General features: G+C 33.9%; 1 protein-coding gene and 1 pseudogene across 7 annotated transcripts in view; one reads left to right on the forward strand and one right to left on the reverse strand.

Annotated features, from left to right (window-relative positions):
- Positions 1 to 27,793, reverse strand: part of ERBB4 (erb-b2 receptor tyrosine kinase 4) — a 1,132,189-nt gene that overhangs the window by 1,091,270 nt on the left and 13,126 nt on the right. The gene's annotated exons all lie outside the window — the stretch shown is intronic.
- Positions 17,055 to 17,680, forward strand: LOC131750821 (large ribosomal subunit protein uL13 pseudogene; annotated as a pseudogene).

Here is a 27,793-nt window from a genome sequence, read left to right on the forward strand (position 1 = left end):
GGGAAAACTGAATATCCACATGCAAAAGAATGAAACTGAACCCCTATCTTACACCACTCACGAAAATTAACTCAAAATGGATTAAGGACTTAAATATAAAATTTGAAATCATGAAAAAATAGGGAAAAAATTGAACATGGAACCAAAAAATTGGTCTTGGCAATGATTTCTTAGATAAGACACCAAAAGCACAAGCAACAAAAGCTAAAATAAATAAATCAGACTACTTAAACTAAAGAGCTTCTGCACAGAAAAGGAAACAATCAACAAATTAAAAAGATAACCCACAGAATGGGAGAAAACATTCACAAATCATATATCTAATAAGTATATCTGAAGTATTTCTGAAGCATATAAATAACTCATACAACTCAAAAGCAAAAAAGCAAATAATCCAATTGAAAAATGGGCAAAGCGCTTAAATAGACATTTTTCCAAAGAAGACATGAAAATGCCAACAGGTATATGAAAAGGTACTCAATATCACTGATCATTAGGGAAATGCGCCGCAACTAGAGAAAGCCCGTGCACAGCAACAAAGACCCAACACAACCAAAAATAAATAAATAAAAATTTATTAAAAAAAAAACCAAAACACAATGAGATCTCATCTCATACCTGTTAGGATGGCTGTCATCCAAAAGACAAGAGATGACAAATGCTGGTGACACCATGTAAAAAGGGAAGGTTTATAAATTGTTTGTGGAAATGTAAAATGATACGGCCATTAAGGAAAACAGTAAGGCAGCTCCTCAAAAAATTTAAAAATTGAACTAACATATGATCAAGCAAGGCCACTCCTGAGTATATATCCAAAGGAATTGAAATCAATATCTCAAAGAGATAACCTGCAAGCCCATGTCCATTGCAGCAATTTTTACAATAGCCAAGATAAGGAAATAGCCTAAATATCCTTCAATGGATGGATAGGGAAAATTTACACACACACACACACACACACACACACACACACACACAGATATACACACAATGGAAATTTATTCACCCATAAAAATGAAGAAAATCTTGCCATTCCCAACAACATGGATAAATCTGGAGGGCATTATGCTAAGTGAAATTAGCCAGAAAAAGACAAATACTGTATGGTATCACTTATATGTGGAATCAGAATGGGAAAAAAAATCTGATTTCATAGAGACTGAGAACAGAATGGTGGTTGCCAGGGGTTTGGGAGCTGGGGAATGGGGTGATATAAGTCAAAGGGTACAAATTTTCAGATGTAAGAAAAGTAAGTTCTGTGGATCTAATGTTCAGCATGTTGACTATAATTAGTATGGTATGCTATACTTGAAATTTACTGAGAATAGATCTTAAGCATTCTCATCACACACACGTTATCTATGTTACCTATGTGGGGTATGGATGTGTTAATTAACTTGATTTTCATAATCATTGTACAATGTATATGTATATCAAATAATCACATTGTACACTTTAAATATATATAATTATATTTGTCGATTATTTCTCAATAAAATTAAAAATAGTTAAGAAAGACAAATTTCTTTCTAGTCATGGGACTAGAAAAAAGGTACAGTTTAACAAAGCTAATTTGTAGTAAAAGATGATGCTAATGTTAAAAAGTGAAATAATTATGCTAAAATGATCATATTATACCTACTTTCCCTTTTCAAAATTTTAATAGAAAAAACCTGCTAAAATGCAGTTATTTCATTTGCAGCTTTCATAGATTATAAAAATATGATTTTTTCAGTTTTGTACATGTATGGAGAGAATGTTTAGAATTAGGGCTTTAAAAAGTTTTGATCTGGAAAGAACCTAGACATCACTTAGCCCAAGGTCTCTTTTACAGATGAGGAAATGAGAAATTCCTAGAGAGGCAAAGTAACTAGCTTGAGTCATGTGGTTGCTGCAGAACAAAAGGGAAGAAGTCTTCTGCCTCCTCTCTCCCAGCTTAGAGCCCTTTCACCTCCTGTGACAGTTTGGATGCATGGGTTGCATCCCTACCTATTTGGGGCTTATTATAATAGCTATACTTCTTCTAAACTTGCCAAATGAACAGCCAGGTTTCTTGAAACTAGGAGGTAATAAGCTGTAATCAAATTTTGCTCTTTGGGAGAGATTATTTTAAGCAAGGTTAAAAAAGATTTGGTTTTAAAAATTATTATATTTCAGTTTACATAGAATTTCAGTAGTCTAGCAAGCCTTTTAAAGTTTTTCTTTTCTGTTTTCCTGTAGTAAAGACATTTTAGGAGAACCTAAGTAGTAAATGTGTTCAAGTTATTAAGTAATCACAATATGTGTTTTACTGTTAACATTATTCAAGCAGAATATTTAAAGCATTCAAAATTGATCCAAACTGTAATAAAATCCTACCAGTGATTAATAATTATTGTTATTTTTTCTCCTTGCAAATCTTAGTTTTGTTTTTTTTTAATTTGAAGGTTAAATGTTGAAATTAATGAAATTAAAAATTAATTAAAATTAACTTTAGATTAATTTTTAAAAGATAATTAAGAATGGAAAGGACTGTGGGAAATAATGTATTTCAGACGGCACTTAATGTATTTCAGACGGCACTTCAGAATAACCTAAACTACCTTCAAGGAAGGAGATTTAGCCCATGGTAAATGATTATCCTAATTCCCTCAGTTACTTATTGTGATGCTTATTTAACATTATTATGTTGGTCAAGCCTATTTTTTCCACATTAAAACCTTACTGAAATAAGACAAGGAACAGTGTTGTTTTTATGTGAGAACTGTTCAGAAAATCCCCATCCCCTCACCCATGTGCCTTTTTCTCTGTGTGGCATGAATCAGAGTTTGCAAACAGATTCCGTGAGTGGTAACCACTTATTTGTGTCAGAGTAGTTTAAACTTGATAAGTTTTAGCACCCATTCTTCCTCAAGGGAAAAAAAGAAATTGCCTTAAATTGTAAGCCTACTATTTTAATAGCCTATTATGGGGGCATTTTTCAATGCTACTAGCAGTTAATTAAAGGCACATGGTATCCATCTCAAACCATCTGGTCTACTAGATGCTGTTGACCAGTGTATCTGTTTTCATGCTGCATATAGTTAAACTTTTTAAGTTAATAAACACTTATGGTAGAAACCTACCTGACTAATCACGTGCTATGACTCACCTGACAGCACTTGAGACAGCCCCACTGATGCCTAAAATTAGCCCTGGTACATAATTATAGCCTTCAGGAAAGATCAGCTCTATAATATATTATCTTTCCTACAAAATCAAGATCCCTTAAATTATATAGATGAATGTCCCATATGTACATAACTGGAAAGTTTGGATTGTGCTTTTACCTGTTAAGCATATGGTCTGCAAATGTAACAATGTAATATGTATTACTATTTACTGTGTTTATTAATTTACACAGATTCTTTTCTTATTTTGCTGATTTCCCTCACAAAAATAACAACCAGAGATTTAAGTTATGAATATACAACTATATGACTTAAAATTACACATTAAAAAGTGAATGCAGTAAAAAAAAGGTTAATGTTTCTATGAATACAGGTGTCGTGGAGCATAAGATTCCAATGCCTATGATAGGGATATGGAGAATATTAAATACTTATGCACAAAATTGATGAACACATTATTTCATTTTAAACATTTTAGGTTGGGTGAAAATTTTTTGAACAGAGAACCAGAAATAGAGGATAAATCTGAAAATGGGAAATAATGAATATACTTGGTTGCCAGTGCACCTGATCAAAAAATAGGTACATCATGTATATTATGCTCCACATGTATGCACCTATGTGTGTGCGTGCGCACACGCACATGCGCACACACACACACACACACACACAGACTCAATCAATTTAAGAGTCATTCTTGAATTTTGAATGGATCATACCACTACTACTTGCAAATATTATCTTTGCTAATTGGTAAGAGTATCAGAAATCCAGACCCTGATAAAAACTCACTGGCCTATATATTGAACAGAGGTACCTGTTAACCCAAAACTTTTATGAACTATAGTTCACAATAATTATTTTTCAAGTCTTCCCAACATACATACTATAATGGGAGACTATCAGCTAAAATGTTGTCCTAATGTAACCTTGATAATACATTCTTTTTAAATACAGGTAAATAAGTATTTTATATTTTAAGAAACAGGTTTCATTTCCTCAATCTTTACAAAATTTATGTATCTCACCAAGTGCTCAGCATCTCCATGCTGACTTTATAGTTAATTTTAAAAAATATATGGTTTAAACAATCTACTAAAACAGTTCTCCTAATTTGCTTAAATTCTATACTTTGCATTTTCACTCTTTTTTTCAGATCACAGGTAATATTTTCTGTTGCTTTTAAAATTAACTATATTAGGGACATCTGTTTGAATACCGCCTTTTATTTATTTATTTTTTATACATGCACTCTTTCTTTTAATTAATTAATTAATTTGGCTGTGCTGAGTTGTGGCATGTGGGACCTTCGTTGCTGCGAGCAAGATATTTCAGTTGTGGCACTCAGGATTTTTTTTTTAGTTGCAGCATGCAGGATCTAGTTCCCTGACCAGGGATCGAACTCAGGCCCCCTGCATCAGGAGCAAGTCTTAAACACTGGACTACCAGGGAAGTCCCCAGCCTTTTACTTTAAATACTGGTTTTCTTCTTCTTCTTTTTTTTTTCTTTAAATAAAATGAGACTAAGTCTAAATGGAGAATTCACAGACTCCAACTAAATTTTTTTCATCCATTCATTAACTTAAATCAGCCCTTTTCAGTAATTTGGTATTACCTACTAACTGGTCCTTCCTCTCCTATCAGTTATGTAGTACCAAATTACCAAAGAATTTGGAACAGAAAAGTGTATATATTCTTTACTTGAGGTAATAGTCAATGAAATATTTTTAAGTAAAGGAATTATGTAAAAACCCAATGTTTGCTATTCAAAGGGTTATTTAGAGAAATGAGAATATTTTCTCAGCAAAGCTTACTGCAGTTCTTTAGTTGTGAGTCTATGAAACTCCAGATAGGAATGATAGCCCAAATGGAGATAAAGATACTAGCCTAAGAAATTTTTCAAAGGATGATGGACAAAAAAAGGAAGATGGTAGCACAGAATCAATAACTTAACCATTCTTGTCTGAAGGAATGTTAGAATAGTAGTTTCTTTGGCAGAGACAAGAACACAAAATCTTGAGGACAAACCTTGTTTGGGGAGAAAATAAGATTGGTTTAGATTTGTTGAAGTTAACATGATGGGAAACACTTAACTAGAAATATTCAGAGGATAACTGGAGATGTAGAAAAGAAGCTTGAGTAAAAAAATCTGAAGATTTTTATAGACAAGACCAGAAAATCAGGAATTTATTCATGTGATCTTTCTGCCTCAAGTCTCAGCCATACTTCAGGGAGGAAAGATCACTCTGTAAATGACTTCTCTTAATGAGATAATACCATATCAAAACATGGTATGTTAAACATAAAATGTTGAACACTGATTTTATGTTAAACAAAATGTTGAACACTGATTGCTAACAAATAATATCTTTCCTCTGAATTTATTTTTTCTTACAGAAAAATAATGTCTAGTTCACAAACAGCCAGTTTAACATTTTAAACTCACTTTTTAGTGATGAAATGAGTAAAAGAATATGGACTGCCTCAGGTAAATTATCTACCATTTCATCGAAAGTTTCTTTGCATGGCCTTTATTTATTTTATGGGTTTGCATAATAAGGATTCACACACACAGTTTAGTTCTCCTTCCTCTGGGCCGGTTACCTAGCTGTCCTAATCACCCAGTAATTAAAATAAAAACCACTCCAGGTAATTGGCAGTCTTCTCTAATTGAAAACTGGGTAGATAATAATTGTCCCAAGGAAATGCCCCACTCTCATACTGTAATATGAACCACCATCTGTCTATTAAATTAGTAATTATAAAATATTAACATATAAATGACTACTATATGGGTATTATAAAAGTGGTCCTAGAATTTAATTAATTATTTTTTTCATTTTGTTGACTCACCAGTTTCTTTCTAGGGAACAATAAGAAAATGTATTCCCGGGCTGATTAGGGAGGAGCAATAACTTGTCATGCAACACAGACAAGTTTAGAAGGCTTATAATGTCTACCTTTGCTGTACAAAGTATTTGCTCTCCAGTGAATAACAAACACTGAACCAAAAAGCTAAAAAAATTACAAAAAATGTTCAATCTATCTATAGAGCTGAGATCTCCCTAATTCTTCATGTAATGCTATGCATTTACTTTCAGGGGAAGTAGAAGGTAAACGAGAAAAAGAAAATAAGTTTAAGAAAGCAAACTGGAATCTTAGAAACAGTCCAGTAGGCTAGAAAATCCTGGGAATATACCTGATATATACTGAAGAAATACTCTAACTTTGCCCTTCCTTAAAGGTTAATTCTATTTGAATGAGAAAAGAGGGAGGAAATTCATAAATATCAACAGACCCTGAAAATAACACTGATAGACATTATGAAGAGGGTAAACTGATTTTCTGCACTGTGTAGACAGTGTGCTACCACACTGTCCTTGTAGACCCACTTTTACATAGCACATAATACCAGCAGCAGTATCTTCAATTACAGAGGACAGAGATATACAGTCACACATTTAATGACACAAAGTAGACAAAAGCAGCATGAATAGATTCTCCTTTCCCAAAGTCAATTCTAGCACTAAAAAACCCTTGCCCCCAAATCCTCTATGTTGACTTATCTTGACATCTCGGGGATGTGTGATTTGTCTATTTGCTGGCATGAAGTAAGCCTTGTGACATGTATAACTGAATTTGAATGTGGACTGATGATGCTCTAGACAAGGTCAAACCCCAATCCACGTAAATACTCATCAACTGATTAGGCAGAAATTACTTAAGACACTTGATAAGTCAAACTAGCTCAGTAGCTATCTAACAAATTCAGGAAAAAACAAATTGCAATGAAAGTGAAAAAAATTCCCAATCACATACTTCTTTGACAATCACAGAAAATAAGGTATTTTCAGGATTTTGGATTTAGTATGCAAGTACTTATAACATGTGTAAGACTTTATTCTGTAAACCATACCTGTCTTGAAATATTTACTCTGGTCTAAAGCTGAAAAAATCACTCTCCTCAAACCCTATCATTCACTGCCCAGTGCAAAGAAAAGATCAAGTTCAGTTCTGTTTTTCCCTCACAGAAAACTTAGTGATGACAAGATGTCATTATGTTTCAATGCTAAGAGAAACTCAAGAAATCATTTTATGAATCAAAATAAAGAAAGCTTTTAAAATATAAAACTATAAGTGAATGATCTAGAACTATATGCAGCCAAGGATCTGGGGTCTCTGAAAATTGAACAAAAATATGAATTTTATTAATTTTTTAAAAGCACAGTTTTATACTTTCATGTTTAGTTTTAATATGATTTTTTCTCCTCTAGATTCTTTTATGTAGAAGGAAAAGTAGCAGGTAAATCATGTTATTTCTGTTAAAGAAGAGCTGTACTTTTTCTAAAAGTGGATTCTCATGGATTATTTATACAGTAAGTCCCATGACATTAAAGTATGCAGCACATTTTTCTTCTTTATGAATATATAACTGTAATTATATTAGATTTTAAATGATTTGGATAGCCAAGATACAAAAATATTAAAATTATGAGATATGTTATCATAGGATAGACATTAGAGAAATGATAGTCTCTTTAGATAGATAGATATATAGACAGATATGAATGTAGATATAGATACACGTATACATATACACTTCCTATAGACTTGTATGTTTGTGTTGTATAGGTTGAAACCTAACCCCCAGTGTAATGATAGGTCCTTTGATAAGTGATGATTAGGTCATGAGGGTGAATTCCTCATGAATGGGATTAATCCCTTATAAAAGAGACCCCAGAGAGCTCCCTCACCTCTTCTGCCATGTGAAGACAAAAGGAGAAGATGGCCATCTATGAACCAGTAAGTGGGTTCTCAGCAGACACAATACCTGCTGGCACCTTGATCTTGGACTTTCCAGCCTCTAGAACTAAGAAAAATAAAGTTTGTTGTTTAAGCCACCCGGTCTTTGATATTCTGTTATAGTAGCCCAAATGGACTAAGACTATATATAATTTTACTCTTCTAATTACCCTAAAGGTTTTTTTTTAACACCTTTATTTGAGTATAACTGTTCTACAATAGTGTGTTAGTTTCTCCTTTACAACAAAGTGAATCAGTTATACATATACATATGTTCCCATATCTCTTCCCTCTTGCGTCACCCTCCCTCCCACCCTCCCTATCCCACCCCTCTTGGTGGTCACAAAGCACAGAGGTGATCTCCCTATGCTATGCGGCAGCTTCCCACTAGCTATCTAATTTACATTTGGTAGTGTGTATATGTCCCTGCCACTCTCTCACTTTGTCACAGCTTACCCTTCCCCCTCCCCATATCCTCAAGTCCATGCTCTAGTAGGTCTGTGTTTTATTCCTGTCCTACCACTAATCTCTTCATGACATTTTTTTTCTAAGATTCCATATATATGTGTTAGCATACGGTATTTGTTTTTATCCTTCTGACTTCACTCTGTATGACAGACTCCAGGTCTAAAGGTTTTTAATTTCCTTCCTTATCAAATTCAACCAAGAAGCAAATTTATTCAGTTAAAAACCTTCAAAGTTAGCATCTACTGCCTGAAAAGAAAACCAAGTAAACGTTGAGTTTGTGTCCAATCTGCCCCCAAATTAGTTCTGCTGCATAAATATTTATGTATTCATTTGCTTTGGACAGCTGCTAAAATGCACAATTTTCTTGGACTGCTATGGCTTATACATAAAATAATTCCTTTTTAAAAATTACTTTGGTATTGAACTAAGCTAATGTTCAATGAAATCATATTTATTATAGACCATCATAGAATATATAACTTAACAATAAAAATTAAAACTATCATTTTCAAGTGTTTCTAATGTTCCTTGCATCGTGCTAAGCACTTTATACACATTATATCATTTAATCTTTAACAATCCTGTGCAGTAGGTGTTATTTTCCTATTCTATGATTCAGTATACTCTGGCAAATAGAAGATTAATAATTTTCCCAGGGTTACATAGCTTATAACTGGCTGAGCTACATATTATCTTAAGGCTGACTGACCTCGAATTTAAATCTCTCTCCACCATAACAGAGAATCTCCCCAATTAAGCTTCCTAGAGCAGAGGCTGCTGGCTGTTTACCAAAGCCACTTCTAAGCACACAGCTTGAACATATTTCCCTTGGAGTTGGGTATGTCAATGAATTAAATCCTAGCCAAGAGAATATGGGCAAAAATAGTGTATGCCACTTTTAGATTTGGCTCATAGAACTTTCCACATGCAACCTTCCATTCTATTTTCCCCCATCTGGCTGCAGACATCAACCAGGACACACTGACAACCATATGAAGATGGTAGGACCCTACACAGAAGTTCAACCAGAAACATCTTCATTGAATTGTTATGCAAAGGGAAATAAACCCTATTGAGTTAAGCCACTATTACACAAGGGTTTTATGTTCTATCAGCCGGTATTACCCTAACTAATACAAGTTATGTCATCTTGTATTACCGAATCAAAATATGATTTTGACTCAAGTTTTTAATAAAAACCATTCAATTAAACATATTAAACATTAAAATGTATTTCCTGACAGTCTAAACTTCGTCCTGATAACACCCAGTGAGAGTATGACCTCTTCTCCTACTGCAAAACACAGATGTTAAGTAAAAATGATAACTTGAAGACAAAGTCCAAATGAACTGCAGTTTTATCACTTCAAAAGCAAATAGCATCCAAATGCAGTTTTGAAATGATGTCTAGATACTTTTTTTAGCAAACTTTAGGTGCCACAGATAATAAATGAATCATTTATTTGATGCACATAATACTTTAAAGAAATCAGTGTAAGCCCCCAAACAAAAAAAGCAACAGTGTACTCAGAAGCATTTCATCATTTGAAGTTGATATAACAATGCTGACAAGTACAAAAGATAACTACTTTGTTCTGTCATGCCGTATCATGTTGTAGAAAACACAAAGCATTATGTGACCTTTAGAGAAACAGCCAAAAAGTAGCTTGCTTTGTGATGCTTAACGCGGTATTTTTGAATTTTTGAAGGTCTTGATTTTTGCCAATTGTGGACAAAGTTATGTCCTGGGGGATCTCAGGCATGAAGAGAAAAGAATGCTGATGCATGAAGCAAGTGCAAGGGGAAAGACTGAGAGGAAAATTTACTGCTTCTGGAAAACAAAACTAGTTTTTAAGTATCTATGTGTATGTAGGCTCCTTGAAATGTCCCATCTAATAAATATTAATTCCAAAATTGGCCTATATATATGTATATTGGCCATGGTTGGTATTGGACCATATGGAGATATTCTCCTAATCCATTTTTTTATACTCCTTTTTCAAGTATTCACTACTTTTCATGCTCCTCTCTGACTGTGACACTACTACTGCAACAGCCCCAAATTCTAGTCCCGTCAAACTTCCATATAGTACAGGGTCCTCGGAGATTGTAAAATGGTACATATAACTGATAGATGGTTATTGAGTCTTATTTTTAGATAAGCATCACTACTTCCAAAAATCAAAGCTATGTTTTACTAGGCACTTCTTCTAGGGTTAACTTCTTATCTCAAAGGAATAACTAATAGAGACAATTTCAGCCCTCTAGGTTAGTATTCCTTAAAGTAAATTTACAGATAATATGCATTGGAATTACCTGAAGATGTAGAACTTAATCTCCAAAGTAAGCATTAAAAATAATACAGAAAAGTATACTGAAAAAGCCTATAGAGGAGATAGAATAATAATAATAATGTGACACAAGTAATGAAGCCCTTGGTTTCTGACCCAAGAGTCTCATTTCTTCTGACACTATCTATGACACAGTAGCAGGCTACTTATTAGCATCTAAGCAGGGTAAAATCAAATCCTAGACCAAACACATATTATTAAATAGAAATCAAGTTTGGTTAACTTTAATGTCATTAAACTGACCAGTTAATGTATAAGGACAAACTATTAAACATAATTTACTTATAGACTTATGGACTGTGTCATAATTTGGTAATCACATTTTATGAGTCATTTATTCTACAGAAAATTTTTTAAATTTCTTATATCTTTGTCAAATTCAAAGCTCTCTAAAAAGGAGCTAATTTCACATATATATGTGTATCAAGTCATCATGTTGTACACCTTAAAATTATACATTATATGTCAATTATATCTCAATAAAGGTGGGAAAAATAAAAAGTAGCTAAATGCTTATATCAAAGGCATAAGGTTCTTCATATACTTAATGAAAGAATCATATCATTAACACAGACAGCTGGAATGCTACTAGAGAAACCAAGGCCACCATAAATTTAATGTTCTAAATAATATGTGGAGTCTAGGAGTATCTCTTGATAAATATACATTTTCAGAATATATATATATGGTTATCACATGGGTAATAACCCTAATTTCAGCATTCTTGAACATTTTCTTTGGTAGATTTTCTAAAATGGCTCTTAAAATTCACAATGGAAATTATGCAGTCTTCCCTCAAGCACTTTCTTGAGCTTAAAAAAAATGAGTATATTTCTGAAACAGTATTGCTTTCACTGAATCTCCAAGTTTCTTCTTTTTTGTCATCTGCCAGTTCCAACAATCAACTGCTTCTTCACTTTCAAGTCTGCCAAAAACCTCTGAAAAAACTTTTGTCTTTGAATTAATGTGACAATTATTTCTTTTCTAATATCCTTAGGCCTTGCATCATTTCTTGTTATTCCTTTTCATATATGCTGAAATTCTAGTTCCTTCTTCCTAAAGTTTCTCTTTCCAGAATATTTCCCTAAAAGTAGAAGCTGGAAGAGGCCTACATAAAACTCTCCTCATAGTATTTTGCCAATCTCTTTGGAAATGATGATAAATAAGTAATTATCTAAAAGCCCCATTCTCCAAGCATAATAAGTCCAAAGCAAATAACTGCAAAATTTTTAAAATCTCAGAGTGAAAATATTTAGAAATAAGTGAAATTAGGAAGTTTACCATTTCATACTGTGTTGTTACAATTACGTTTTTATTGTGACATATAATTTGCCATGTGCTTTTCATAAAATTGCTTTCTTACTTAAATAATACTAAGGTCTTTACTAATAGCAGTGGGGTCAAATTCTGTTGATGTTATTATTGGTCAACATTCAAATATCTTCCTCAGTCTGGCATCGTAAGAGACTAATAATCTTAACATGTTTCTTAAATTTGTTTTATAAAAATAATTGCATAGTGTTCAGTGATCCATTATCATGAATCAACACTATTAGAATTACTTGTAAATAATTTGCTTCAAATAAGCTTATGTTCCATATTCCTAATATGGAGTATCACAATGGGAAGAAATACGTGTAGCTTTAAAGTCAGACAAATATGAATTTAAATACTGCATCCACTATTGACTAATTATGTAAGGTTAGGTAAATTACTGTCCTCTAAACATCCTCATTTATTCATTGGCAGCATGTGGATAAAAAATCCTACTATGCAGGATGTTTTTCAGATTCTTAAGAAATATTTTATGCAAAGCATCTATCACAGAGCCTGGTATATAGTATATGTTCCAAAAATAGTGAAAAATTGTTACTGATACTACAAACTGATTATTAGGTGAGGTAGAAGTTGTTGATATATGCATATGACTTTCATTTTCAATAGAGATCATCTGTTCCTAATTAAGTAGTTTACTAAATTTGGGATCTTTAGACTACTTTCAATGCTTAATTAACAACTAGTTAGTAATGAAATATCCCAAGAATTTGTTACCAAATACCATCATGTAGCATGTGGTTACAAAAACATTTAAAATGTTAACATTATTATATGTGGAATCTAAAAAAAAGGGTACAAATGAACTTATCTACAAAACAGAAATAGAGTTACAGATATAGAAAACAAACTTATGGTTACCAGGGGGTAAGGGGGGGAGGGATAAATTGGGAGATTGAGAGTGACATATACACACTACTATATATAAAATAGATAACTAATAAGGACCTACTGTATACCACAGGGAACTCTACTCAGTACTCTGTAATGGCCTATATGGGAAAAGAATCTAAAAAAGACTGAATATATGTATATGTATAACTGATTCACTTTGCTGTACACCTGAAACTAACACAACATTGTAAATCAACTATACTCCAATAAATATTTTTTTAAAGTAACAGTAAATAAACTTTTAACATTTCTATAATGAGAAACATTTTAAATCTGAAGAGACATGCCATAACTATCTCAGTTCACTTTACTCTCTGTTTTACTCTCTGTTTTACTCTCTGTTTTCAGTGTATTTATTTACATATACAGTTACTTACATAACAACTACTAGACATGACACAAAAGTATAATCATTTAGCTATAGGTAAGTTGATTTTATAACTTCTACCATCTAATAGATTAATTCAATAATAAATTTGATTAATTTCCAATATGACTATTAATATAAATAAAACTGAAGTGTACAGAAGTCAACATGTTTATATAAACTACAGAAGTAATAAACTGGTTTGGCAAGGTACAGAAGAAAGGAGAAAAGTCTTTAAAGGTAGGTCATTTTACAGATTAAGATCTTAGTGACCTTGTCACCTCACATCTCAATGGTTCTAAGTTGTAAACAGGATTTGGTTAAAGGGTTTTTCATAATCAATGGTACTATTTGTTAAGACATTTAAAAGTTACAGGAGAAATAAATTTTAACAAGTGCAACATTATAGCATGGTAGGAATGGAATGAGTTACCAGGCTATGAAATTCCTTAACTTGTAGGAGACTACAGTCTACATTCAGTCTCCATTCTCACAACTCTTTCAGACATGGATTCTCTAACACTAACAGATCCCTAATGTTTCCTTTAGACTTACCTATTTCTTCCTAATGTCCATACAGGGAGTCAACTTAAAGTAAGGCGGAAGACATTTGAATGAATCTGCCACCTTTATAGCTGACCAAGTAAGTCAGGGCATTGCATTTGAACATTTAGGGTTTCTATCAGTTAAAATAGTTTGGCTGTAAATGACTTTAAAAATATGAGATTTAATTTCTTACATATAGGAGGTCCAGAGATAGAGATATGCCAGGATTGGTTCAGGGACTTGACATTTGTCATTGAGAATCCAAGTGTCTCCTGTCTTTCACTTTGCCTTTGGACTCATTGATGACTTCACCTGGAACCACAGGATGACTGCCACAATTCCATCATGTCGACATGATGACATTTAGCCAAAAAAAGGGAGTGTTTCCCCTATGTATCTCTTTCCATTGGTGAGAGAATCTTTTCATTAAAGCCTGTCAGAATTCCCTTTTCAGTGACCAGAATTCTATCCCATTTTCATAGCTGAATGGGATGGGAAATGAAATGGTGATAACTAGTTTACACTAATTATGATTTTCCCCCCAGGGACGGGGGACAACTCAACCAAATTTTACTTGAAATACCCACTAGTCATTCCTACCCCCATGTCTTTGGAGTCAGGAGAAATTTCACTTAAATCCCCACTTCATATCTTTCTTATAAATGCTTAACTTTATGCAACTACTTAACCTCTCTGAATATCAGCTTTCTTTCTGAAAGATATAGATGTATATATAGGATATAGATAACAATATAGATATGATGTATTTTTAAAGAGGTCCCTATTGTCAGATATATAAGGATAATTTCTGTAGAAATACCCAGCACAGAGCCTGATACATGGTAGAATCCAATGAATATCATTTTAATCTGTTTTCTTTAATCTGTAGGTCCTCCTCATTTCCCTCCTTCCTATAACCAAAGCCCAATAATGTTCCAAGGAGTATAGCCTAAATTTGATTCTCTCTCCAAAATTTTCAAGTCTAAAAAATCTTTTACTTGGTACTTTAATATTTCATTCTACATATTCCACTATGTCTTAAATATCAGGGTTACCAAATACTAGTTTATCTGAATAGTGGATCATGTACCCTGATTATCACACACACACACACACACACACACACACACACATTCTTTATTAGATGATAAATTCTGTAAATCAAATCAGCATATAAACCCTACCAATTATTTTAAGAAAGGGAGAAATAGAACAAACAAGCAAGCCCCTAGTTGGATATCAAAGGTTCCTTGTGAAATGTGTCTCTACATTTTCAGTCTCAACCTTTGCCCACCCCTGAACATTTTATGCTATAATCACACTGAATTAATTGTTCACTGTACTTTCCATGGTAATTTCCAGCTTCTTTAAATCTATTATTACAGGTTCCTCTGTCTGGAACATCCTCTTCACCATTCGTCATTTGACTCATTCTTGTTCATCTTCATGACTCATTTCAGAAACCATCTCCCCCCAGAAAAATCTTTCCGACTTCCAGGTTGAGCTAAACATGCTTCTTTTTCATTTCAGAGCACCTTTTGCTTACCATTTATCATAAAATACTGAAGGTAGCTATTTTTGCATCTGATTTCTTCACTAGATTCTTTGATATGTTCCTGATATAATTCCTGGGACAGAATTATTCACTCAATAAATGTGTATTGAATAAAATTAAATAAACTTGTTTTGTAGATTCAGCACTCCAAAATTGAATATTAAAGATAAAGCTTCTTATATAAATCAGTGTGATAATTTTTAAAAGAGCATTAAAAATTATCACCCAGAAAGATTTTTTTTTTTAATCATTATTGGAGAATAACTGTTTTACAATGGTGTGTTACTTTCTGCTTTACAACAAAGTGAATCAGTTATACATACACATATGTTCCCATATCTCTTCCCTCTTGCGTCCTCCCTCCCACCCTCCCTATCCCGTCCCTTTAGGTGGTCACAAAGCACCAAGCTGATCTCCCTGTGCCATGCAGCAGCTTCCCACTAACTAAAAATATTTTTATATAAAAAATACAGTAATGTTTCTCAAGTACTTACCATGAGCCAAATGTCATGCTAACTGCTTTATACACATTTTCCTACATAATCATCGAAACATCCTTGGGAAGAAGTATTTTAAGAATTTTTTCCCATTTTAAAGATGTGGATACTTTAAAAAAAATTTATTGGAGTACAATTGCTTTACAATGTTTAGTTTCTTTTGTGCAATGAAGTGAATCAGCTATATGAATATCTATATCCCCTGCCTCTTGTGTCTCCCTCCCCCCACCATCCCACCCATCTAGGCCATCACAGAACACCGAGCTGAGCTTCTTGTGCTTTATAGCTCGTTCCCACTGATCTCACAGCTAGCAAGTCCCAAACCTGGAACCTGAACTCAGGTTTGTTGACCTAAAGCTCATGTTTTAGTTATTTTACTCTAGAACAGAGACCATTCTCAATGTTACCTTATTGGTTACCCATTCTTAATTGAAAATGGTCTCAGAAAGCACCAAGACAATTAAACTTTATAGTAAAACAAACAAAAATAATAATAATCACTTCTACAGATATAAGACAACAGAACATTTTATTCCAACTAACTTCTCCCTTTATTTAAATTCATGATTGTTCACAGTCAACAGCAACTGTGTAGATTTAATGCACTAAAACTGTTAAAACATGCTTTGCTGCACTGTGATAAAACCTCCTAAAATAATTACTGACAACACATTTCCTTAAATAAAATGTCCAATTTTTAATATTGTCTAATGGTACTGTCCCCTCCCTCTTAAAACAGAATTTTAATGACTATATTTGCTACAAAGAAAGTTAGAAAGGTGCTCAAAAGCAATGATATCCACATTTATTACATTTTCACTTTGTTTAAATACTACCCTGTTTACATAATTTTCATCATTACTCAACTGCATTAGCTTTCATACACACCCATGAAACATTATATACCTAACACCAAACCTAGTAATATGTGTTAAAAATCACTGCTGCATTTAGAAGTAACCTGAGGCACAAAAAAATAGGAAAAAAGCAACCACATAAGTTGAGTCACCTAAATGTGTTACTGTAAATATTTCATGAATATTGGAAGATTAACAGCTTCCCATATAACTTTCCCAGGCTGCTGCCGAAGATGGCGGAGGAGCAGGCCCTGGTGCTCGATGGCCGAGGCCATCTCCTGGGCCGCCTAGCGGCCATCGTGGCCAAGCAGGTGCTTCTGCATGGAAAGGTGGTGGTTGTGCGGCTGTGAGGGCATCAGCATTTATGGAAATTTCTATAGAGACAAGTTGAAGTACCTGGCCTTCTTCTGCAAGTGGATGCGGCCCCTACCACTTCCGAGCCCCCAGCCGCATCTTCTGGCGGACAGTGCGAGGTATGTGGCCCCACAGCACCAAGCGAGGCCAGGCCACTCGGGACCATCTCAAGGTATTTGATGGGATCTCGCCACCCAATGACAAGAAACAGCGGATGGTCGTTCCTGCCGCCCTCAAGGTTGTGCGTCTGAAGCCTGTGCGGAAGTTTGCCTACCTAGGGAGGCTGGCTCGTGAGGTTGGCTGGAAGTACCAGGCAGTAACAGCCACCCTGGAGGAGAAGAGAAAGGAGAAGGCCAAGATCCACTACCGGGAAAAGAAGCAGCTCCTGAGTCTACGGAAGCAGGCCGAAAAGAACATAGAGAAGAAAACTGACAAATTCAGAGGTCCTCAAGACCCATGGATTCTTAGTCTGAGCCCAATAAAATTGACTGTTTCTTCTTAAAAAAAAAAAGCTTCCAGTATAGGGGACAAAAACTGTGGAAATTTTTTTTTTAAACGAGTATATAATATTTTATTTCAAGATATATTTAGTAAACATTCATTTATTTATATACTGGTAAATATAAAATGATAAAAAAGAAATAACTGCAACTTCAGAAGTATGAAAATTTTAGCCTGTACAAAGGAAAAGAAAATAAATGCTTTTGAATATATGTGTGACTAAGGCAAATAACTTCTCTCTGTGTGTCTTAAATTTATTTTCTGTAAAATAAAATACCTGGAAAATATTATCATTTTAAGAATTCTACCTCCAGCCAACAATTCCAAATCTCATATATATTAGAAACAGAGCAAACATTAAAATGCATTTAACATGGTAATCTGCAACCTCAGTAGAGTGTGATGAATTTACATGTGTTTGTTTATAAAATCACCCAGAGCTTCTGAGTATCTGAAGTGTTGTTGTTACTGATGTTCTTTTGTGGATAGCAAGTATATTAAATCCTACAGCCCTGACTTTCTTACTGATTGAAATAAACTAATTGTGGAGCCAGGGCCAAATATCCTTGGCCTTTGTACATCAGGCTGTCTGTTCCCACTGCTGTGCAATGTCTGTTAGGTGTTGGACAAATGAATGGCTAGGCAGAATGTACAAATAAGCACAACGGACTGAATCCCACTGAAGTATGCTTGCATGATTTCCATAAATTTCAATGTGACATAAGTCTAAGCAGAGGCTTTAATTTCAGGCCCACAATCACTGCAAATTTTTCCATATTCTCTGTGTAACATCTGTTGAAAATCTTAGAATAACTGGGAATCACAGTTAAAAATCAACATTACCAAATCATTTAAATTTTTCATTGAGCATGAATTTAAAGCTCTTAGTTTTAGTTTGTTCTATAACATATGATTTATTCTTTTCTTTATTAAACATTTCAATGTTCACAATTAATTTTTTTTTAAGAAAGAGTAGAGTACAATGTGAAGAAAATGATATTCTCAGGTCTTGAATTAGAAAAGCTTAAACAAATATTGCCATCCTGGTCCAAAAACTGTATTTGTTCTCAGTGCATCATTATGTTCAATTAATAATTTTTTTCCATATAATATTTTGCTAATTGATGAAAACTTAACAGAAAAATTTGTAGCATTCAGGGAGATGGCAACACACTCTTTATGATGTATCCACCACACCATTATTATCAACGACTATCTGAACGTTTAGAGTACAAGGTGTTTACCTGCAGTGTGTTGAGTGGTAAATTCAATACAGTAAAAACAGTCAGTGTAAACTTCCTCTTATTAGCATGAGAGTGACTGCGATCCAAGGTCGGTTCTGTTCTTCCATTTGCTTTTTTCTTCTCTCTCCAGCCATGGAAATAGAGCTCAGTTATTTCTGCATGGATGCAAGGTGAATGAGGGTGTCGTTTCTCCTTGCAGTGCTATTTATTACAGGTCACTGACATAATACAGCTATTTTTTTAATTTTAAAAAAGTTATATAGCATTATCTCACTTACTCGGGTATTTGAGAGGAATGTGCAGAGTGTTATTTATTTATACAGAAATCTCCCAACCGAGAAACATCATCTTGCTTTGAGGGGCCTCCTGCTGGCAAACTGAGCAGCCCTGTTATTATAAGAATTAAAACGCTGCACACTGTATGGAAGAAAACATAACACAATCCTATAGTGTGAAGCTGTCTGGATTTTCAACCTGTAAAAATACATTATTCCAATAAGGACAAAACTTAGAAAACTGCAAAGTGTATCACAAATTGGGATTATCTATGTAGTTTCATTGTTCTCAGCTATGAGATACATACATTATACATATTTAATGCATAGTTATATTATGTATAATATGACAATATCAGACCTACTTTGATCATAAACCAGTCTAATGCACTAATAAATTAATTGATAAGGAATTGATTTTCTAGATAAGTACATCTCAGTTTGCAGTCTGAGAGACAGTGCCTATACCTACAAAAATAATCTTAGAAAACAGAATTCTAATCATTGTCTCTGATCTCAACTACAGATATGACAGCAATTAGTTCTTCCTGAATAATGTCCTCACTGCAAATTACATTCAAAAATGAATGTTACTTCTCACTTACACATTACATAATTTCATCTCAGAATTTCCCAAGACCCACCTAAGAGTCCTGGGAAATAACTGAACATTTAATAGCATCAGGGCTAATAAATATACTTCAACATTTTCATACTTGTAAAAACTACAGAGCATAACACAGTGCACTAAGAGAATTGCAGTGATGCATGGAACCAATGAGAACCAAAATATTTGTGTAAAAATAAACATTTGGGGCACGACAAGGCTCCAGTAGGTACAATTTTGATCCTTGTTGTGAAGGACAACTTTGGCAATTCACTTATACTTCATTATTTCTAAAGAGCTGAGTGAATAGAGAGCTCAAGTTGTTACATGAACTAGCTCATAGTTGAAATGCTGTATAGGAATAGGAGGGAGAACTGGCAAAAAGGAATTAACTACTGTGCTAAGGTAATATCTGCTAGCCTAGCCTCTAACTCCTGCTGGATCACGGGAGGGGGTGATCACGGGAGGGGGTCGGGGGGAATATAAGGTTTTAGGACACGAATAGTTGCATGTCAAGCCCTAATCCTAGAGAAGATTTCTTTCACAAGTACTGAGACTATTCCAAATAGGGATCACAGTCAAAAGGGACAGCTGTTTATGACCTCCTCTGAAAATAGTTATTTGGGACTACCACTGCTGCCCTTCTTGCACTGATGTTCCTAATCAAGATTTCTAGTGGAGAGGAAAACCTAAAAACCAGTTTTCCTAAATTTTATTTCTCAAAGTGCAAATAAATCCAGAGAAGCTTGCTATCCTTCCTCTCAGCAATATAATGTAATATAGATCATTCATCCCTGAATTTTTTTTAAAAGTACAATAAATGCTACTCATATTTTAACATTTTATTACTACCAGAAACATAAGAAATATGATTTTAACATTTTATTACTATTAGAAACATAAGAAATATGATTTAAACTATGAGTTACAAGGAGTTTTATGTAATATAGGTATATCAAAATTTAATCAAACAATGCATACAACTTCCTAACTCTCTTCTTGGAAAAACTGCAAAACATCATGTTCTTTTTCAGGAATGTATTGATGGTGACAGTAGCTTTGGTGATATTAAAGCTACTGCATGAAATGATAAAGGGTAAATAAAATGGCTATTGGAAATTGGCCTCACTAAATCTGAGGAAAATAATTCATTTTAAAAATCAATAATTTTCTGCTTTTAGGCTGTATTCGTTTCAGGCAGGTATGTCCACAGACAACCCATTTTTTAGTATATTTGCAAAAGCTAAATAAAGGAACAAAATGATTTCAAATAAAACAAAAGTTAAAAATCCAAAGTGCTACACCCAGATACAGACTATACATTAAATGAGCACTGAAGGAAATGAGTGACACAGTTAGAATCATAGCAAACTCTTCCTAATGTACAAGTGGAAAAGAGGAAAACTGCTTCCATATTTGGTGATAGGGGTTGGGGCAGGGGGTTAATTCATAAACACATGGAACCCTAACAAATCCTATAGTATTTAAACACGATAATGATATATTTTAAATACGAAAGGCAAAATTAGTAATAAAACTGATAGAAACTGACTGCCCTTTCTAATGGGAAAGGCTCTTAGAGTGGTTTTTAAGTAGGATATTGACTGTCAGTGAAAGATTAAGACTGCTGTGTAAGAGGAGAATGAGTTGGTTCCTGATTCATGGATGCAGTTAGAACCACTCAGGGGTGGAGGACAGCAGGGTCTAAAACAAAAGCCCGCATGGAGTGAGATAAAGGAAGGAGAGATTGGCTGAATGTTATGTGGTGGTCATTTCGTCTCTGGCATTTTCATTTACCCGTTCAATATCCCTGCTTCTCTCATAAACTCAGCATATTGTCTTTCTTTAAACTCAAACCTTGAAAGTTAATTACTCTCATTTCCATTACCTCACCACTGAATAGGACTAATCCAAATTACCCCACCAAATACCTGGTTAAAGGTTACCATAGTAACAACAATTGTCATTTACAGAATATATTCATGAAGTTTAATCTGCTCATGGTATCTTCATTTAAAATATATCAGGGCATCTTCATTGGATAAATATCCTTTAAAAATATCTTTGATTCAAATATGCAGATAACACTTTTTTTCTCTAAATTTGTGATCAACCATAGGTTAAAGAGAATGTCATATTAATGATAAATAATAACAAAATCGATAGAGGAAAATCAGTGGTACTGACTTGGATTATAGTTCCATATTCCAGTTTCAGTCTGCATTTAAGAAAAAATTACAGTTGTATCCACATGAAATCTCAATCCCAAATTCAACACCTGCATCTAAAAATCATATAAAATTTAAGAAGATTCTGGCATGTGACAATTATTTTGTGTTACTATCTTCACATCTGAATTTTTAGTAATTTAACTGCTACATTAAAAGGTCTTAATTGCAAGAGTATAACTCATAGAGTGTCCCAGAAAGTCTGATAGAACTTAATCACACATCCCCACTGTCTATATTATTCTGAAGCACCACCTGTCAGCTGAGCAACATAATGGCATGTGACAGAGCTTGTGAACCAAATTTCTATCTGTCTCTCAGTCTAAAGACAATAGTCTAAATAAAAATATATATTTTTATTTCTTATGCTGCAATTCACAGCATCTTTGAAAGTTTCCAGACTGGTAACTAAGAGAAATAACTATTTTCTTGATCTAACTCACTGGCAGTAGGGAGGTTGAGGTTGTTGCCGGAAAGGAAGCAGTCAACTTTAGAAGGGCAAAAACTGCCCTTCCCATCATTAGTAATACTGTTTTGCGGTGTTCCAATGTTAATCAGTGAGTGAGCACAACTGGCAGAGCCCTGTGAATTAAAAACTGTATGATGATATGCATAGACTCTGATTCCTCCAATATCAAAATAAATGTATAAAAACCATGATAGAGGGAAAGAATTTAATAATCACAACAATTTACAGACTGTCTTCTATGTGGAAAAATCTGTTTAGTATACATAGATAGATGTGAAGATTCTGCTCCAGCGTGCAGAAACTTTTCCAAAAAATACATTCAGTCATACATTATATTAGTTATGCCCTATCTTGAAAAGTTTAAATGCCTATAAAATTTAACATAAAAAGTTATCTCATGAATTTGATGAAAAACCATTTTCTCTTGAAGGTGCTTTAAAAAGCAATAAGGATGAAAGGACAGAGGACTTGAGTTTGCCAGGTAAACATAAATCTTTGGAACAAAACTGTCTCCCTACACTTTTTTTTAATACCAAAACTGTAAAAAAAAAAAAAAAAAAAAAAAAAGAATATGAAGGAAAAATGATTTCAGACAACTGCCCCTCAAAGGGAGCCGAATTCTTTCCCAAATAGTCTACTTACAGTACTCTTGCCTATCCATATACACAATGATTCTGCAAATCAATACTGCATCACCTGTTTATAAACATAGGACATAGAACTGCTGTTCAAATTATGAGAAAGGGGAAGTCCATGGTCTGCTCATATTTAACATTTTGTAACTTTAACTGTATGATGTTTATTTTTTTGCTTTTAACTGCCTTAGCTATCATACTACTAATACTATAGTGTACATAATGTAATTAACTACTGAGCATCTATGTGATAGATACTGTTTTATATCTACTACCTCATTTAATCCTCATAAATATGAGGTTGATCTTAATATTAGATGCCCGTTTTAGATGAGAAAATTGAAGCTTAAAAAGATTAAGAAATTAACCCATCTTCACATGGTTAGTATGCAAACCTGGGCTATTTAATTAAGTTCCTCTATTTAACCTCTACTTCAACTCTTTGCAATATTTCACTTAATATTATCGATTTTAAAAAGTGATTAAACTGGTTACTCTATTTGAAGTGTTATAAATGTACTGAAATTATAATGTGACAATAGAAAAGTAGCATATATTGTTAATATACTTGATCATGTTTCCAAGTTTTGCATATTCACAAATATACCTGGTTATTAACAATTATTATGGGTATCAAATAATTGTTAATGGCCTAAAATAGGTAACAAATGAATCTATATTATCAATATCCTTCTTAGAGGTTTTAGTTTATTTTCTTATATAAAATATTTCAATTTGGACCATGGAAAATTCATAGTTAGGAGCTTAGGCATTGCTGATCGGCCAACTGCACAGATGTTTCCCATTTGGTAAATTATAAAATCTCTCTAAATTTCTGTTTCCTTGACTGTAAAATGAGGACAGTAGTGGCCATCTTGTGTAGATTAGTTGAGATATTGTATGAGAAGTGCTTTAGCACACTTCCTGACACAGTAGTCCTTTAGTAAGTATTAGATATTATGACTTGTTGGCTTTTTATCAATGAAGAATTAGTTGTGTTGTATAGAAATTTATACCAATTAAGATTTAAAAAGCACACTACATAGTGAAAAGAGAAAAGTAAAATGTTGGACTGCTTGAGTCAGAGATACTGGGTAGATCCATGTAGAGATACCCAGCAGGCAGTAGCGACAGGAAGGAGGGGAGCTCTGGAGAGAGGTAAGAGCTCAGAATTACTTACACGGCGTTGAGATGGGGAAGGGACCCAGAAACTGAGACAAAAAGGTAACGAAGAGGACCAAGGCCACAGAGAGGCTTGAGAAAGACTTGTTGAGTGGGTTATCTTCATTCACTGCCTCTTTAAAGATGGATAACCAAAATCTTAAGTCTAAAGTATACCCAATAGTAACCAAGTAGATTGTTAGAATAGTATCTCTGTTGAGAACTGACTCTGTGATCTTGGCCAGTTAAGTCATTCTGAGTCTCAGTTTCCTTATCTTTAAAATGGAGTTAATACCACCTACCATGCAGATTTTAAGGAACACTGGAACTAATGAGTAAAAGTACCAGCACAGTCACAGTGCTTGCTGCAGATGAAGCATTAAAATGGATATAGACTGAGACAGGAGAGGTGGTAAATCAGAAAGACTTACGGCAGAAGGTAGTATCTAACAGGAATGCAGTTTTCATACCAGGAGAACCTAAAAGAATGTTAAAAGAATGGCAACAAAAGAAAAAAGCAAAACATTTCATTTACTGTAGATTTTACAGTATAGATACAAAATAGGTAGTAAAAGAGATGGAAATGTCAAAGGCCTTGAAGAAAAATATTTCCTAAGCAGACTGAGAAAGGTTCATTTGTAACCAACTGAAGCATGCATATGTGCCTCCATCTTTTTATTTCTTTTTGATTTTTCAGTCCCTTTAGAAAAGTGCTTCTCTTTTGCTCTGATTTCTTAACACTTTACTCTCCACTCAGAACTAGAGGCCTATTTTTCTAACTTCCTGCCCTGCCTATGTCCTCACCTTTTTATATATGTTTCTCCCTCTGGTTAAGTTAAACCCAGTCTTATAAATACCTGCTGGCATAAACCCTGAAACACAATGAAACATTTGTATACTTTTATTCTGTATCATGTGGGTTTTACAACTGAGAATGATTTATTTGTGATAGTACATTACATTAGAGGTATGAAGGTCTAATGTAAAGACTACTGAGAAAAAATAAGAGCAAAATATTTTATATTTAAGGAAACCAAACTTTAAAATATCCTTCACATATCCACAGATCTATTAAGGACAGGTAGATGGTGAAAAGCATTTGGGTGGGAATCCTAGTCACAGAGACAAAGAGAGTGGCTTTCACTACCTCTATTTTTCAGAGACCAGGAAAGGGTATTTGGGCATGACGTGCTTGTGACAGACCCTCAGGGTGGGAAGGGCCCTCAGTGGCCACAGAACCCAATCCCCGCTCCCAACATCACTGACCAGTTGTTCTTCAGCTGCCTCATTCATTCTTTATCATCACAGAAGAGGTTAGATAAGACTTTACCACCCCACACACATGAAGGAACTCACCATCTCCCAGGACAAATCATTCCAACTTTGGGATGCTCTAACTGTGAGAAACTCCTTGATGGTGTTCAACCGAAATCTGATACCTTACAATTTCAAACAGCTGCTAATGTTTCTGTTCTCCAAGGCTACACAGAACAGTGCTAATCCCTCTTATGTGTAACAGCCCTCCAACTCTTGAAGATAGTTATCATGTCCCCTTCCCAAGCCTCCTCTTTTCCATGCCTGGCATCTCCTTCTTTCTTTAATCATTCTTCAAATGAAATGGAACTCCATTATTTTGTTGTAAATATAGTTTTCTTTGCAAAATAATAAATCACATGTCCAAACAAAGTTACCAAGAGTATCGTAATTAAGCTGATATTCACAACTTATTTCACAATATTACATTTTAATCATGTAAAAGAAATTTTAATTGAATGTTTTCTTATCCACCACAAATGAAAAGAGTATATGCAGTGCCCTCAAGGGACAGACTCATATCTTACATGACAATACACACTCGTGGAACAGCTGACACCTTGCCAGATAAGCTGTTTATTCTGATTAATAATATAAGCATGTAACATGTTTGTTCCCACATACTTACGGCAATCGCAAATTCAAATTGTTGTGATTCTTCAGCAGCCCAATTTAAAGACACACATCACACATCAGCACCTGCCTCACTCTCAGGAAAATTCACAGCATCTGCTTTATTTGAGTCCTTTGGCCTGCCTCATTCATATGATTTGTTCCTAGGTTAATTCAACTGAGAACCAGTGACATCTTGTCTATTGTTTTTAAGCCACTTCTTTCCAAACTTCAAGTCAAATCATTAGTACCTAAGCTGTGATACACAACTTAGAAACATGCCTCCTTCATACCAGCTAATACTTAATGGCAGCAAAGTTAGTATGATACTGTTCACATTCCTATTATTTTAAAATATTTATGGCAAAATTTGTATTATGTGTAAGAGTAACATTCATAGTATTTAGTGACCATCCCAGCAAAAACACATAAGAATGGATCACAGTATATGCCAAAGCAGATATCTGAAGGTCCCTGATTGTGTCAGATATTAATTCTTTAGTTGTTTGATCTGGGAAAGTCTGAGGGAGGGGTGCCAGGGGAGGGCTCTGGGAAAGCCAATCAGTAGGAATATATTTTAATATTTTATCAAACAATAAAAGCATAAGGAACATAGCACTTGGATACTAGTCCTGGTAATAGAATATACTTTGTTGCTCATACTCTTACACAAAGGTTTCTAGGATTTTGAAAAAGCCAATCAAAAGTCTCAACATTCTTACTAGAAATAAAAAAGACATAAAAGTTATTTTTTCATATATTTCAGTAGGAAGCATTGAAAAGCATTTGATCTTGACCTGCTATGAAATCAAAGACATCTTTAGCTTAAAAACCTTCGTGTGCTATATCAGCATATATACAATTCCTACAGACTTTAATCAAGAGAGAAGCTGTCTGAAAAAATTAACCTTGAAATAACCACTGAAAACATGATGAGATGAACAATTCATGAATATGAGAATTATTCTCTATAGTGAGCTTGATTATGGAGAATGCAGTCTTGAGCCATGACAAAGCTCTAGAAGGTATATAAATAATACTATACCTTTTTAGATACCTTTACAATACACTATGATAGAAAAGACTTTTGGGATGTTTTTTGAGATAATCCCAAACATGGATATTACTGTCCAAATTCCTGGCTTTTTCTAGGATCACATTTCCATCAAGTGTTACATGTTTTATGACATTTTTTTCAGACAAGTTAGTCTCACTTAGGAATTCATTAAAATTTATTCTTTTGGATGATGATACTTTTTTACAAAGACCAAGATTTGGGTTTTTTGTGTATTTTGTTTTATAGCCACTTCCTGATAATTACAGTGGATCTCTTCCTGTTGGCTTATCTAGCAGATGAATGACTAGTTCCAGAATATGCATCTAACCACATACCAGATTTGAATCAGAAAATTATCATAAATGGAACTTCTGATTCACTCACAAATAGTCACAATCCTTAAATATCCCAAGCCCAGTATATATGTCCTTGAAACAAAGATATTTTGGATGTTTTGACATATTTTATTTTCAGCAGACCTGGAACAATTGAAATGTTTTTGTTTTTTCCCTTTT

Source organism: Kogia breviceps, chromosome 2 (assembly GCF_026419965.1).
Source record: "Kogia breviceps isolate mKogBre1 chromosome 2, mKogBre1 haplotype 1, whole genome shotgun sequence".
In the NCBI taxonomy this organism is placed as follows: domain Eukaryota; kingdom Metazoa; phylum Chordata; class Mammalia; order Artiodactyla; family Physeteridae; genus Kogia; species Kogia breviceps.